Source organism: Sus scrofa, chromosome 13 (assembly GCF_000003025.6).
Source record: "Sus scrofa isolate TJ Tabasco breed Duroc chromosome 13, Sscrofa11.1, whole genome shotgun sequence".
In the NCBI taxonomy this organism is placed as follows: Eukaryota; Metazoa; Chordata; class Mammalia; order Artiodactyla; family Suidae; genus Sus; species Sus scrofa.
Genome location: NC_010455.5, coordinates 96,326,339 through 96,343,034, shown reverse-complemented (window position 1 = coordinate 96,343,034; position 16,696 = coordinate 96,326,339). Strand labels below are relative to the sequence as shown.

At 39.9% G+C, this 16,696-nt stretch overlaps 1 protein-coding gene across 5 annotated transcripts in view; it reads right to left on the bottom strand.

The window, feature by feature from the left end:
* The window catches only part of KCNAB1 (potassium voltage-gated channel, shaker-related subfamily, beta member 1), a 393,270-nt gene that overhangs the window by 32,055 nt on the left and 344,519 nt on the right, over positions 1-16,696 (bottom strand).

The window sequence follows — 16,696 nt, the reverse complement described above, 5'->3', positions numbered from 1 at the left end:
TATGCGAAATGTTCCCTAGAACTTTGAAAGTTTAAGCAAGTAGAAGTTAAATAAGTAAACCAACAACTAAAGTTAGATAAATAACAAACAGCTGGTTTGGAGTAAAAATTGCCCCCGCATCTAAAGCTTTTTTTATTACATATTCCTCTGCAAATACTCCTGTGCACTCCTTTCCAGGTTGAAATCATCAGTTATACTGTATGAACAAGAAACTATAGGGACTAAGTTGTATAGGGATACAACTATGCAGAAATTAATGCTTTAATCAAATAAAATGTCCTCACCTTTATCTGGCCATAGAGACATAAAAATGATGAAAACAAAACCTTAGCAATAATTCAGTGCAGTTTCTTCTCAGTCTAGATGAAGAAACAGACTAGGAGTTCACTGTTTTAAGGCATAATTAAAATTTGCATATTATTAACAGTTATAAATATTTCAGATATGCTTGAAAATGCTGATAAATATACAAAATAATAATTGTACTATATGGTGGAATTATATTTAATTTTGTGTTATATTTTCCCAGTTTTCTGTAAATGTGTTATCATACTTTTATAATGTGAAAAAGAGAAAAGAAGATTGCTAACAAAATACCACCTTAAGATACTAACATGTTGCAGGTTAATTCACAAATATTAGGTTTAAACACAATTTCCATTTTTAGAGGCCAAAAATGGTTGATCTTTTTTAAGGGGAGAGGACTGCAATGGAGGTTGGGTGCTGATATAACACAGACACTTTTCTTTCCTCAGAGGAGTTGTAAACATTAAGAAAAAAAAGGCCTATACTTGGGGACAATTTTTACTCCAAACCAGCCATTTGTTTTTTATCTAACTTTAGTTGTTTGTTTACTTATTTAACTTCAGAAGCTTGTGGTGGTGGTTAATAATCATGCCTCTTTGTGGCTTAGGTATTTCCTACCTTACCTTGTGATGCCATCCTCTCCCTCCAAATTCCTCCTTGTCTCAAACTAAATAAAAAACTCTAAAACCTAAAAATCCCATTTGCCAAACTTGCAAATAAGAACAGCCCCCTGCAGAAGGGATCTGAATTTGCTGTGATTTTTTCCCCAATAGGCAAACATAGGCTGTCCTGGAGATTCTGCTCATACCCTGTTCAGCTCCCCCCTACAGAAGGGTATACCTCTAATATTTCTTCCCAACCAGACATGTGCTCTTTAATCCAGGCAAGAGAGCGAATGTTCATTTTACATTTAGATAAGAACCACCAAGTGCTTGCCTAAGGCAATAAGAGCTTCTTTATCTTTCAGTACTCCTCTAGGCTCCTCATTTCTTTGTAATCCTCTTATCACTACGTCCAGTCTTTCCAGTTTCTCACCTGGACCTCAAGAACTGCCTGCTGACACTCCAAGAAATAATGTAGAATATGGAACATAACATTGAACCTTTTCCTTCAACAAACCTAAACATGGTACCCCCTATTTTCTACTAAAACCCAATGATTCCAAACTCTCCGTCTGTAATTCTTCTGTTTAGCTAATATTAAATGGTGGTAATTAAAGAGGTGATTTCTGTCCTGATTGAGACGGAGGCAGCATCCACAAAGAGTAGAGTACAGTGCTCATCTTGTAGATGTCAAATTCTATGGGATTTGTGAGCATGGAATGATTTCCAACTCACTGGAAAACACTCAAAATGAGAGTAGGCAAACCCATTGCCTTAAATTTTGTCTGGAGGAAGGGAACGAATAAATTTAAACAAGTCTAAGTAAACCAAAACTCCAGGGTTGGTTGTGCACATTTCTTAGATACCTAGCATATAATCTTCATCCTTAAAGCTAAGTTATATCATCAGTGGATTGTTTTTATTTGTTTGTTGCCTTTTTAGGACCACACCTGTAGCATATGGAGGTTCCCAGGCTAGGGGTCGAATCAGAGCTACATCTGCCAGCTTACGCCACAGCCACAGCAATGCCAGATCTGAGCTGCGTCTGCGACCTACACCGCAGCTCATGGCAACACTGGATTGACCCACTGAGCAAGGCCAGAGATTGAACCCACGTCCTCATGGATACTAGTCGGATTAGTTTCCACTAAGCCACAACGGGAACTTGATTTGTCAGTCTTTACAAAAGGATTTTTTTATGGTTTGAACATGAGTCTTTTCCTGATGTGGGATATCTCTATGACATAAATTTAAAACATTAAAATTTGAAGAACGATTGTCTTTTTTCCAAACATTTTAAAGTTCTGCTCTTGTCAATTAAGCCTCACAAATTTTATCATAGAACATGACTATCTTAGTCTGTTTGGGCTACTATAACAAATATACCATAGCCATATAGCAAAAATACCATAGGTCACTTAAACAGCAAACATTTATTTCTCACAGCCTGAGAAGTTGAAGATCAAGGCCTTACTGATTTGGTATCTGGTGAGAGCTCTCTTCCTGGTTCATAGACAGCCATCTTCTTGATATGTTGTCATGTGGAGAAAGGGGTGAAGGAGCTCTCTGGGGTCTCTCTCTCTCCTTTTTTTTTTTTTTTTTTTTGGCTGCACCAGTGGCATATGGAAGTTCCTGGGCCAGGGCTTAAACCTGCCACAGTATCGACCCAAGCCACTGCACTACTGCAGTTACAATGCCAGATCCTTAACCCACTGCACCACAATAGAACTCCTCTGAGGTCTCTTTATAAGAGCACTAATCCCTTTCATGAGGGCTCCACCTCGTGAGCTAGTCACTTAGCAAAGCCCTGCTTCCCAATAGCATCACATTGGGGGTTAGGTTTCAATGTATGGATTTTGTGGGAACACATACATTCAGTCTATAGTGATGGCCTAGAAAATTCCAATGCAGGTATTACAAGCTGTTCATCACTGCCAGAGATGACTTTCCTATGAACACTTGATTTTGAATAACCTGTTATATTTTTTTCCCAGTGATTGTACCAGGATGAATGAGCTACAAAATGTATGCAGAAGTAAATAAGGAAATGAATCTGCCATGTAGATTTATTTGATAGAACCAATTTTTCCTAATTTTAGAATAGCTAAGTGAAACCATTCTTATATATCAGGAACAATTATGTTAGAAGGTAATTCTGGTATATGACAATAAAACCTATCAGCAACACATAGAAAGATATAATAGAAGTTAGAGGTATCCCTCATTCAGCTCTAATACATAAAAGATCTGAAGATTTGAGAATTATTAGCTTTTTATTTTGTGATCCTCTTGAGCTGTGGGTTGTAGTTCTTATTGAGAAATGAGGATGTTTCAGACTTTGTGGTGTATCAGTTAGGTTTAAGGGTTTTTTTGTTTGTTTTTTTAATGGAGTAAGTTATTGAAAACTCAACTGAAAGTTCTTAAATTGTAAAAGAGATTTACTGGCTCTTGTCACTGGAAGTGCAGAGGTCAGACAAGTTTCAAAATTGGTTGTTTCAACAACTAAGCTGTTGAGAATCATCTTTTTTCTAACACAAGCCTCTACTATCCTCAGGCTGGTTTCTCTTGTGGCATTAGGGTGGCTCTCAGTAGCATTTATGGCCACATGGTTCCTTGTCTACACTCAGAAGGCCCCCTTTGCCTCAATATGAGATTCTTGAGATTCACTCGGATTAAGCTCCTTTAGTCACAAGAACCAGTGCCTTTAGACAAGGAAAAAATGGGCTGACTGGATTAACACAACCCATGGCAACGTGGAACTGAGGTCCAGCAAAGGGAAAGGAAGTGGCCTTCCTCTGTGTCATCGGGAGTCTAGGGGAAAGGCCATGACCTACATGAAAATTTGGGTACCTGAAGAAGGATGTCTGCTGGGCAGACAATCAACAATTTCACTATGCTCAGACAGGGTCCTGCTGGGCACAGCAACAGAGGGCCAAGCAAGAGTGCTAACTCTATTGAATGCCTGCTATGGGTTGGGTTCCATGCTGGCCATTTTACCAACATTATTGCCTTTGAGTTTTTACTACATTTCCATTTTACATTTGAAGAAATGGAAGCTCAGAGAGATTAAAAACTTGATGAAGCCAGGTTTGCACATTTCCTCTAAAACCAGCCCCACTTACCAATCCCCATGCTCAAACAAAAAGATGCAGAATATATTTTTCCCTTTCTTTTCATACATATTTGTATATTTCATGTCTACTCTTTTGATACTATTTGAAGCATGTAGAGGGTTAAGCTATCTCTGTCAATTTAGGCATATCAAAAGGAAAGGTATTATGCAAAACAGTTTCTAAAGAATAGTTTTCAAAATGTTCATTGGGATACTAAAGAGTTTAAGCAAACTCCACCCATTCTACATGGTGGCTAATATTTCTGTATCCATTATCGGTGATTATTTTTATACTTGAGAGCATCTGTCACTGCAGTGTAGATTATCTGACTCAAGCCTTGAATTTCTGAACTTTTAAAATTGTGTGAATGTCATCCTTATTGGTCAGAGACAGATGCAGAATCTTAACATGTAACTCATTCTGTTATCCTTTCTGGAGCTTTTTATTTATACAGTTGTCTAAGTATCAGCTTCTTGAGACAGATTTTTAACTTTATTTTAAAAGGAATTTATCTCCTGGATGAAAGAATAGGAAGCAAGCAACTTGGCAAGGGATTGATAAGAGTAAAAAATATTGATCCTAATGAGATTTTCTACTGGCAAATCCAGTTTCATGCTGTAACAGGAGGCAATATTTACTGCTTCTTTTAAAGTGTAGAGCTGGCTTTACTTCACCATGGAGGAAGTCTGGAAGGAGATGCCATCTTAATCTTAATGATATTAAAACCTCTACGCCTACAACAGATGCAACTCACTGGCAGCCCCAAATCCATTTTGGCTCTGCAGCACTTATCTATATTTATCAGGTATCTTGTAACTAACCAAAAGGCAACTTTTAATTGACATGGTAGAGTGGAATGATTTTCTCAGCTTTTCAACAGTGAACTACCTGGTATAAAGAGGAGCTAATCACTCTGTTATTATTTTAAAACAGGCACCTGCCCCTCTCTGTGTAAGGCAGGACTGGCAGTGGTTTGGCAACATTCACTGTCAGAGCCACTGCAGAGGAGGCTGGCCTGTCCCCAAGAATGCCCATGTTCTTTTCCTTGTAACTATTTCACTGTTCCATATTTGTCTGCTTGTATATAGAACTCTTAGGTATGTATGTATGTATGTATGTATGTATGTCTTTTCTAGGGCCGCACCTGTAGCATATGGAGGTTCCCAGGCCAGGGGTCTCACTTCTGGCCTATACCACAGCCACAGCAACGCAGAATCTGAGCCACGTCTGCAAACTACACCACAGCTCACGGCAACGCCAGATCCTTAACCCACTGGGCAAGGTCAGGGATGGAACCCGAAACCTCATGGTTCCTAGTCAGATTCGTTAACCACTGAGCCACAACGGGAACTCCTAGAACTCTTTTTTTTTTAATTACTCAATGAATTTTACTACATTTATAGTTGTAAAATGATCATCACAACCAAATTTTATAGCATTTCCATCCCAAACCCCCAGGGCATCCCTCCACCCATATCTAGAACTCTTACCTTAATCTCTTTGGGCTTTTCTTTCCCATTTCTTTTTTCTTTTTTTTTCTTTTTAGAGCTACACCTGAGGCATACAGAAGTTCCCAGGCTAGGGGGTGAATCAGAGCTGCAGCTGCAGGCCTACACCACAGCCATAGCAATGTGGGATCCGAGCTACATTTATGATCCACATGGCAGCTTGTGGCAATGCCAGATCCTTAACCCACTGAGTGAAGCCAGGGACTGAATAGCATCCTTAATGATACTATGTCAGGTCCTTAATCTGTTGAGCCACAAAGGGAACTCCCTTTCTGTCCCATTTCTGAGGTTCTTCTCCATTCCCCCACCCAAAGGTGGCTCTTACCCCTTATTTTCTCCATTAGAATTTTCTTCTGAGGAATGATTTATCAAGGTGTTTGATGATAAGATGGTGCGTCTTTAACATTTTAATCACATGAGCCACTAAAGTGGCCATAAAAATAAACGTTATTAGATGGCTTTGGCTTTAGCATAGAAATAATGCAAATTTCTATTCTACACCATAATAAGGTATTTGCTTTAAAACGATAATATTTTTCTTTACAAATCTTTCTAGTCCATCACCTTAACCACTCGGCCATGACTACACTTTCTTTACAAATCTTTGAGTAAAGCTGCCAAGGAAGGAAAAGTTCTCATTTTTCTCTGTGGCTTGTCCAACCCTCCTCACTCACCCACCTTATCCACACACAGCACACTTCCTGTGCTTCAGGGGAAACACATGCCTGGCTGGGAGGCAAAGAGGGGGTCAGTGACTAAAAAGGTGGAATTAATTGTCCCTCTTGGGGACTAGTCTTTAATTAGACACAGAACCCTAGTTTGACCTTATCTGTAATGCCCTGAACTTCTGTATGTTTCCATGTCACATTTTTATAAGTCTCCCTAACATAAATACAAGGGTCTTCTGGAGTTCCCACTGTGGTTCAGTGGTAATGAACCTGACTAGTATCCATGAGGATGTGAGTTCAATCCCTGGTCTCGCTCAGTGGGTTAAGGATCTGGCATTGCTATGAGTTGTGGTGTAGGTCACAGACGAGGCTTGGATCCCATGTTGCTGTGGCTGTGGTGTAGACTGGTAGCTACAGCTCCAATTCAAAACCTAACCTGGGAACTTCCATATGCCACAGGTACAGCCCTAAAAAGACACATATATATGTCTTATAGAGCATTAATAAAAAGTTTATACTAATTTAGCATGTATAATGTACTTGGCCTTGTTCTAAATGTTTTTTGTAAATTAACTCATTTAATCCTCACAACAATCTGATAGCACAGGTTTACTGTTATTCTTGTTTTGCTCATGAGGAAACTGACACACCACAGAGGGGAATAAATTACTTGAGGTTACGCGGCTAGTAAGTGTCAGAGCTGGGATTTGAAAGCAAGCAGCCTGATTCTCATTGGCTTTTAACCACAGAGAACACTTCAGCAAATTAGAGATGACAGACTTGTATCTAGTAAGGTGGACTCAGAAACCCTGATAGAGCATCACAGTTACGTTAAAGGAATGAAATGCTAACCACAGAGGTCCTTTGGGAACCACAGGAAACTTTTTCTGTTTCCCAAGAGCACACACTTTGTATGGGCAGCTGTCCCGTGTGTGTGTGACCACCTGGTGCTTTTCTGGGACACGGCAACACTGCAGGTAGTCTTTCTTTCTTGCCTGGCCTTCACTGCCTTATAATTTTTACACATGAACCTCTCTCAACAGAGGAAGTTGAACGACAGACATAGGCAACTGAGTGAACTACAATCATTTGATGACTTAAGGAGGAAAACCTAAGTGCTAAACAGAGGAAGAGACATTGTGTTGTACAGGTGAAAGGGAGAGCTGTTAATCCCACCATGATTTCCATGGCTAAGGGAACAACAAGCCCTACTTTTCTGAACAAAGAGCCATGCTTTCCAGAAATATATATTATGCTTCTCGATTTAAAAAAAGATATATTGGTTAATATATAAAATAAGTACCTGTACTACCATGCCAATATGTTATAAAAATATATAATGGCACCCAGATTTTGGCTTCAATATACTACTATTTTCCATTAAAGGGAACCAGGGTTCCTTAGAGAAATGGCTGGTTATAGGGCTGAGGAAAGCACAGGTGAGCTTGCGCCTGGAAGAAAAGAAGTCCTGAAAAAAAAAAAAAAGAAAGATGGAGACATGGTGTAGGTCACAGACGAGGCTTGGATCCCATGTTGCTGTGGCTGTGGTGTAGACAGATGTGTCAAAGGTGTTTAAAATGGCAGTGTTGGGGATAACTGTACCAACAAAATAAATGATAGTAATAAACCACAAATAATAGAATAAAATCAGAATCCATGAGTTCATAATGATATAAATAACTGAATAAAATTATTCCATAATTGAATAAACAAATGAGGGAGAAGGAAAACCTCTTCCTTACAGTAGAACACCAACTAAAAAAATGTAGGATATATGATGGAAATACAAAATCACCATCTGGCAAACATCACAGTACTAGTTTCAAGCAAGTATCATTGACGAGAGCTACAATTAAGTAGGCAAAAGTGTGATACAAGATATTTGTTTCAATATGTCTCCCCTAAACACACACACACACACACACACCCAGACCCACGATGTAGACTAAAGGAAAACACAGAAACTTTACAATGGAGAAACCTGGTAGGTGTCACCTTAATCAAGAGATCAAAGTTAACATCATCAGTAATGGGAAAAAGGGCATGCAGCTCCTGATAAGATACTCTGAAAAGGACATACATCATTTCTGTGGAATTCTTGCCAAAAATGCCTACCCTGAATTTAATCACTAGCACACATCTGAAAAACTTCAACTGAGGGACATTCTTCAAAATAACTGGCTAAGGGTTTTCTGAAGTATCAAAATTATGAAAGACCAAGTAAGAGTGAGGAAGTGATCTAGCTTAAAGGAAACCAAAGAAACATCATGACAAACTGCAACATATCATTTTGAATTGGATTTGGACCAGAAAAGGATATTAGTGGGACTGACTGGAGAAATATGAAGACCTATAGACTATACAATATTACTGTATCAATGTTAATTTCTAGATTTTTATGAATAGTTATGTAAGATGCTAACACTTGGGGAATCTGGGTGAGGGGTATATAGGAATCTTTTGTACTATTTTTGCTACTTTTTAGTGTCTGAAATTACCAGTGGATAGTTTGAAGATAAAAAAATAAAATATATATAGTAAATAGAAACTTTAAGGATAAAATATAAAATAAATGGAAATTATGCTTTCTTCTCATCTTGCAATGGGCTATCTGGCACAGCCTGCTTCAGAGCCACTGAGGGAAGGGGTGTGACTCAGCACAGCCTGTTTAGGAAATGGTGGGTGGGTCTCTGGTGCTGGCACGTTTTTGGAGGGATGTGGTAAGAAATGGATTGGCTTCTGAATATGGAATCTAGGGTAGGAAAACTAGCATTAGTTGTTTATTTCTAACCCCTCAGGACTGGGCTTTGACCTGGAGAGCCATGATATCAGATTTAATACTGGCAACTCAATATCACTGACGTTTTATCTCATTTGTGTGTATGTGTGTGGTTGCTGTCTTAATCTTTAGTTTGCCAAAGTAACACAGACATAGTGTTTAAAGAGTCCATGCTAAGGGGCTTGTAACAAAAACAAAAACAAAAACAAACAAAAGCAGCAGTCTTTTGACTCAGCCTGCATCCCAGAGGTAACTGCTTACAACAGATGTAGCTGCTCATTTTGATATTAACCTCTACATTTCTCAGTAATATATATGCATCGCTCTCTTGGCCCAGCTTTTTTAGACATTATCCATTGACATCCTGTGAAGGTAAGAGTTTTAGCTCCATACACGTCTATCCTCACTATCTTCCCAGTATATTCACATTTCAGTTTAGGCTTAAATCCATATTCTGTGCTTTTACTTTTTAAGGGCTGCACCTATGGCCTATGGAAGTTCCCAGACTAGGGGTCTAATCAGAGCTGCAGCTGCCGGCCTACACCACAGCCCTGGCAACATGGAATCTGGGCCTTGTCTGTGACCTAGGCCACAACTTGCAGCAATACCAGATCCTTAACCCATTGAGTGAGGCCAGGGATTGAACCCCCATACTCATGGATACTAGTCAGGTTCTTAACCCACTCAACCACAATGGGAACCCCCTAGGTGTTCATTTCAATGACTCCATACTTAGTGTCCATTGCTGAGCAGAGCAGCTTACAATGATTACATTTCCTTCTGTAACTTTTCATTTTCCTTTAGTTGACAATTGCTTCATTAACTTAGTTTTATTTGGAGTTATAACTAAAGCTTCCCATACTTTGTGCAAATGTCTCTCAGTAGTTTTCCATGTTGTCAAGCTTGTGAAAAATTCCTTTTTTTCCCCCCGACAACATCCCATCTAGGGCCCCCATCCTCCTGCCAAAATCTAGGTTGGTGTTCTCTGTGCCTGTTGCACAGCTGCTATTCTGCACCTCTTTCTATGTCATCCTGAAAATTCCTTTCTCCCCTTTAATGTAACTGGATACATGGCTTCCTCTTTGTGGCTTTATCCTCTCATCCTCCATTCCTATATGGAGTGCATTTTCCAGTAGCTTCTGAGGAATTGTGTTTAGGAGATAGGAAAGTCAAAATGCTATTATTTCCTCACCCTTGGCTGGTAGTTTGCCCATCATATATATTCAATGTTACTTCCAACCAAGTATGTGAAAGACAGACATCAGGAAATGAGTATAAACACTTCAGTTACAATTAAAAAATGCACATTTACACATTTCTGCTATTTGTTCTTAACATATTTCACAGGTTCTATGACATAAAACCATCCAGATAAAATTAATTTACTTCATAAATTCCCATATTTTAAACATAAACAAAACTTACTTTATATATATAAAAATATATATATTTTGTCTTACTTTATATGTATAAAATATATATATATTTTGTCTTATTGCCATTTCTTGGGCTGCTCCCGCAGCATATGGAGATTCCCAGGCTAGGGGTCCAATCAGAGCTGTAGCCACTGGCCTACGCCAGAGCCACAGCAACACGGGATCCAAGCCGCGTCTGCAACCTACATCACAGCTCATGGCAATGCCGGATCCTTAATCCCCTGAGCAAGGCCAGGGATCGAACCCACAACCTCATGGTTCCTAGTCAGATTCATTAACCACTGAGCCACGATGAGAACTCCCATTATCTTTTTGCTTAAAATTTTGAAGGCTTGTTCCATGGTCTTCTGGTTCTAAGGTTTTGCTGTTGAGAACACCTGGGCACTCCCTATTCAGGATCCTTCATGTGTATACTCTATTAAGTCTTTGGAATATTTTAGGATGCTTTTCCTTATCTCTCTCTTTTTTTTTTTTTTGGTCTTTTGTCTTTTTAGGGCTGCACCCATGGCATATGGAGGTTCCCAGGCTAGGGGTTGAATCGGAGTTGTAGCTGCTGGCCTATGCCACAGCCACAGCAATGTCAGATCTGAGCCGCATCTGCAACCTACACCACAGCTCTCAGCAACACCGAATCCTTAACCCACTGAGCGAGGCCAGGGATCAAACCCGCAACCTCAAGGTTACTAGTCGGGTTCGTTAACCACTGAGCCACGATGGGAACTCCAACTTTTCCTTATCTTTTCAGTTGTGAAATTTCATTATAATGTTACTTTGTGTGGATCTTTATTCATTTATTGTCCTGGGAACTTGGTGGGCACTTTTGATCTGGAGACTTTTTTAAACCTGAAAAATTTCTTGTTTTTTTTGATAACCAACTCTCCTCCATTTTATTTGTTCTCTCTCTAGAAATCTTTTGGATGTATAAATGTTGGAATTCCTGGACAGAACCTTAATTTTCTTATCTTTTCACTCCTATTGTCCATCTCGCCCTTCTTTCTGGAATATTTCCTCAACTTTAATATCCAACATCTTTATTGACTTAAAAAATTTTAGCCATTATATTTTTAATGGCTAAGATTTTTTTCTAGTTTTATGTTGTTCCTGCTCTCTCATCCTGTTCTTCTTTCATTGATGCAATATCTTCTTGTCCCTCACCAAATATATTAACATCATTTCTTACACTGTTTTATTTTTCTTCTATTTACTTGACCTCTTTTTTTTATATATCCATGGCTTTATTTGAATGTCAGGTGATTCTTAGATTTCTGTTCACATTTAAGAGTAAAGCACTAAAAGTGTGCTTGGATGGCGTTCGGCACTGTGGGAGCAATTAGGGCACTTGCCACTTTTCCCCACTGGGATTTTCTTCCACAACAATGTCAAGATCTGTTAGTTTTTTTCCTGAGATAGTTCATTTCCTCCCAAGAAATATTTTATTATTTCCTGCCTGGGGAAAGTGTAACTTGGCTGCTAGTGACCAGGAGGTAAATGAGAGGAGAGATCTGGGGGTCTCAAACTTCATAATTCTTTGTTTTCAGCCTCACTTTACCTCCCTTTGTGCCTGGTACTCCTCAGACCAGAGCCTGTTGCCTACCCAACAGTTCCACTTGGATGTCTCATGAACACCTCAAGCTCAAGATGACGAAACCCAGGCCTCCATCTTCCCCCCAGAAACCAGCTCCACCTATGGTATTCCCTATAGCAGTTGATGGCAGCTCCATTCTTCTGTTGGCTCAGAAGTTCAAAAACCTTGGCATCATTCTTCACTGTTCTTTCTGTCACACCCACATCTAATCTATCAGGAACTTCTGGCTCTACAATACTATTTCTTCAAAGCAGACCACTTTTAACACTTCCACATCTAAGCTATGATCATCTCTCACCTAGGTTGCTATAATTATTTCCTTCCTGCCTGCCTTCCTTTCTCTTTCTTTCTTTCCCTTTCTTTCTTTCCTTTCTTTCCTTCCTTCCTTTCTTCTCTTCCTTCCCTCCTTCCTCCTTCCCTCCCTTCCTCCTTCCTTCCTGTCTTTTTCTTTTTTTCTTTCTTTCTTTCTTTCTTTCTTTCTTTCTTTCTTTCTTTCTTTCTTTCTTTCTTTCTTTCTTTCTTTTCTTTCCTTCCTTCCTTCCTTCCTTCCTTCCTTCCTTCCTTCCTTCCTTCCTCTCTCTCTCTTTCTTTCTTTCCTCATCCACAGCATGGAAAAATCCCAGACCAGGGATTAAACCTACACCCCTGCAATAACAACACTGGATCCTTAACCCACTGTGCCAAAGGGAACTCAATTACAATTATTTCTTAACATGTCTCTCTGCCCTTACATTTTCCCCTTTGTAATTTATTCTTTTTTTGTGTATGTCTTTTAAGGGCCATACCTACAGCATATGGAGGTTCCCAGGCTAGGGGTCCCATCAGAGCTCCAGCTGCTGGCCTACACCATAGCCACAGCAATGCAGGATCTGAGCCACATCTGTGACTTACACCAGAGCTCACAGCAACACAGGATCCTTAATCCACTGATCGAGGCCAGGGGTCAAACCTGCATCCTCATGGATATTAGTTGGGTTTGTTATCACTGAGCCTCAATGGGAACTCCAGCCCATTTGTAATTTATTCTAATTCCAGGCCAAAGGGATTCTTTAGAAATGTAAGTCAAAGCATATCATTTCTTTGTCCAAAATTCAGAGGGCCCCAAAAGACCTGGGTCCTGTAATCTTGCTAAACACATCTGCCTCAACTCTCTTTTCTCCTTGCTCTCTACAGCCAAATTGGTGTCCTTGATGTTCCAAACAGTAGGCTGCCTCCACGCCAGGGCCTCTGCACTGTTTCTCCAGCCAGAAATACCACCCTTATCTCCCTCCCAGTTACTCACTTTACTCTTTCAAGTCTTTACCTTCTCCGTGATCACCCCCAACTCCCAGCCTTCCCATTCCTATTCTCATCACCCTTTTCTACTGTGTCTTTTTTCCATAATAATTATCACTTTTTTTTCCCCCTGTCTTTTGTCTTTTAGGGCTGCACTGTGGCATATGGAAGTTCCCAGGCTAGGGGTTGAATCGGAGCTACAGCTGCCAGCCTACACCACAGCTCACGGCAATGCCAGATCCTTAACCCAAGGAGCGAGGCCAGGACTTGAAACTGAATCCTCATGGATACTAGTCGGGTTCATTAATCGCTGAGCCAAAACGGGAACTCCACAATTATCACCTCCTAATAGTCTACATAATTTTAATTTTTTAATTGTTTTACCATTTATTTCCTATCTCTCCTGCTAGAACAAATGTGTCCCACAAGAATGGGGATTTTTGTCTATTTGATTCCTATTTCTAACCCATGCATCAAGAACAATGCCTAGTGTCTAGCAGGCACTCAAAAATATTAGTTCAATATGAATACATGAATGAGGCAAGTTGTAGATCTGAGTAATTTTACTCTAACCTGGTCTTCTCTGGGCCAACCCGAGTGTTGTGAGATATCATTTAAAATGCATTCTGTAGGTGTTTTGAGAAAGGCGCTTGCAAGATTTGTAATGTTTTTGAGAAGGGAGTAGGGGAAATGGATGGGAGAAATGAAATCTCATCCTCTTTCCCTTTCACAATTTTTCTTTTCTTTTCTTTTTTTTTTTTCTTTTGGTCCCAGTATCTCCCTTTATTGCTTTCTGTTAGGTTTTGCATGAATTCTTACATCATTTTGTTTTTTTCTCTTGTCTTTTTAGATAAAAGCACCCATTTCTAGGGATAATTGGGTTTCATCGCTAAACATACTTCCAGTTTCCATGCTAATAATGCATTCTCATTTCTCCTCCAAGTAAAGGAGAATATTGATAATATTAAACTTTCTTTTTCTTTCTACTGCTTCCCTCTATCCATTCCCTCCATCCACTGGTGCTTTAAAAACAATGATCACAAAAATGGATTTTATTGTATAAGTAAATTCTGGGTTGACTCTACTAGAGTTTCAGAAAAGGATCTGTAAATATCTCATTTAGTTATAATTTGGTATGACTGCCTTCACTGAAACTAGTCACACTGGTCATCTTTCAGAATTCAAAACAGGAGTTCCCATCGTGGCTCAGGAGTAACGAAGCTAATATCCAAGAGGACATGGGTTCAATCCCTGACCGCACTCAGTGGCTTAAGGATCCGGCCTTGCCATGAGCTATGGTATAGGTTGCAAATGTGGCTCGGATCTGGCATTGCTGTGACTGTGGTATAGGCTGGCAGCTACAGCTCCAACTTCACCCCTGGCCTGGGAACTTCCATATGCAATGGGTGTGGCCTAAAACAACAACAACAAGAATGTAAAACAAAACATAACATAAAGATGCCTTTAGAAAGGATGTATGAAGTTCAAACTGCAAAGGTTGACGTCTTGTGGCTTGTAATCTTTTCTAGTATTTTAACATTGGCAATTACTCCTCAAAATAGAAGTGGCATTTTCAAAAATCCTTAGATGCCTGGGGGGGGGTTTGTAGGGTACAAGGGGTGTCTCTATACATTTTATACAGGTGGCAAGGGCCTATTTTGTAACCTGTGGAGACCTGAATCTTTAGCATATAAGGCTTTCCTAAATTTCCAATCATATTGGACATAATGGCATTTTCTTATAAAGCAAACACATTTGTTCTTTGAAACTAATGGAAGAGTTAATTTTTTTCCCCTGTGTAATTTAAGCATATCAATTTAAAATTATATAGTTAAACATATATAACTAGCATGTGGATGAGCATGACTCATGATAATGTAATTACAACCCAAATTTATTTTTTCTCTCCCACTGGCCCTTTACATTCAGTGAGAACAATGAAAACTTGGCACTGATGAAAACTCAGACTGGTCCCTCAGCTTTGCTGCCCATTCTTGGGTAATAGAGAGTCCTGATATCTTTTTAGATCATAAACACAGCCTCTAAAGATCTCAGTCAAATGTCCAAACTCAAATTCCATTCCCTTTCCTAGCTGGGACCTGCTGAAATAAATGCCTGCAGCAGGGAGTAGTGAGAGGGAGCATGGTGGCTTCTCTATTCCTCTACTTTCTGCTTCTCCCCTGAGCCCTTCTTCTACTAGCTCTGGCTGTCCAGCTCCAGTTCCCATGCCCCAGGAGGCTGTCCTCCTAGAGGACAGACCCTACATGACTCCACATAGGAAACATTTGCAGTTGCCCTCCTGGTTACTCCCAGGGAGGGTATACTCTTCTGGCTGTACCACTAGAGTAGAGATCCAGCCCCCTTCTCCATCTCTAGATTTCCCAGATACGAGTCAGGTCTGCTCCCCAACCACGGGGATCAGGCAGCTCTCCACCATCAACCAGGGCTGAAATGAAGGGGCAGCTCCCTGCCCTGCTCAAGCGGGAAGGCGCTCACAGCATAGTTTCCTCCAGATATGCCCTTATCTCTAGATCTTCTGTCCTCCTCTCTTTCAATCATTACATTCTTTAAGCAAGCTGAGCAGGCTCTAGAGGCATAGAACTGAGAGGGAAAGCTTGGTTTACAGCAGAATGCCCATTCATAAATGGGGAGGGGAACTGTAATTTCCCCCATTGTAATAACTACTGCAGGCAGGGATCCACAGGGGATGTCAAAACCAAGTTGTAAGGGACGAGGCTATTCATGCGGTCTCAAAGAATCACACCCCAACTTATTTACTCATTACCAAGTCACAGAGTAGTCATGGTGGGAAACTGACACATCATCTTACCCGAGTGATCAACTTTAACATGACCAATAATGGGACACAATGGCCCTCCTGGGCCCTCGAAGAGACACACTGAGAAGGAGCCAACAATACCTGTGTCATCTTCTTGCCAAAGATGTTTGAGCTTAATCTAATCATGAAAAAACAATCCGATAAATCCAAGCTGAGAGACATTCTCCAAAACAACTGGCTTGGATTTTTAAACAAATGTCAATTTCATTAACAAAAAAAAAAAAAAAAAAAAAAAAAAAAAAAAGAAAAGAAAGGTGGAGGAAATGCCTTAGACTAAAAGAGGTTAAAAAGTCATGACAACTAAATGGGATTCTTAATTAAATCATAGACTCACCTCCCTCTCAAACAACAATAACAACAACATCAAAATCCTATAAAGGACATTTTAAGAAATTTGAGTATGGCTTGTGTAGATAATGGTAGTGTATTAAAGTCCTTGAATGTGATGATGTGTTATGCTTGTGTCGAAGAATGTCCAGTCTCGGGAGATAAAGAAAGTATTTATGGGAGTTCCCGTCATGGCTCAGTGGTTAACGAATCCGACTAGGAACCATGAGGTTGCGGGTTCAATCCCTGGTCTTGCTC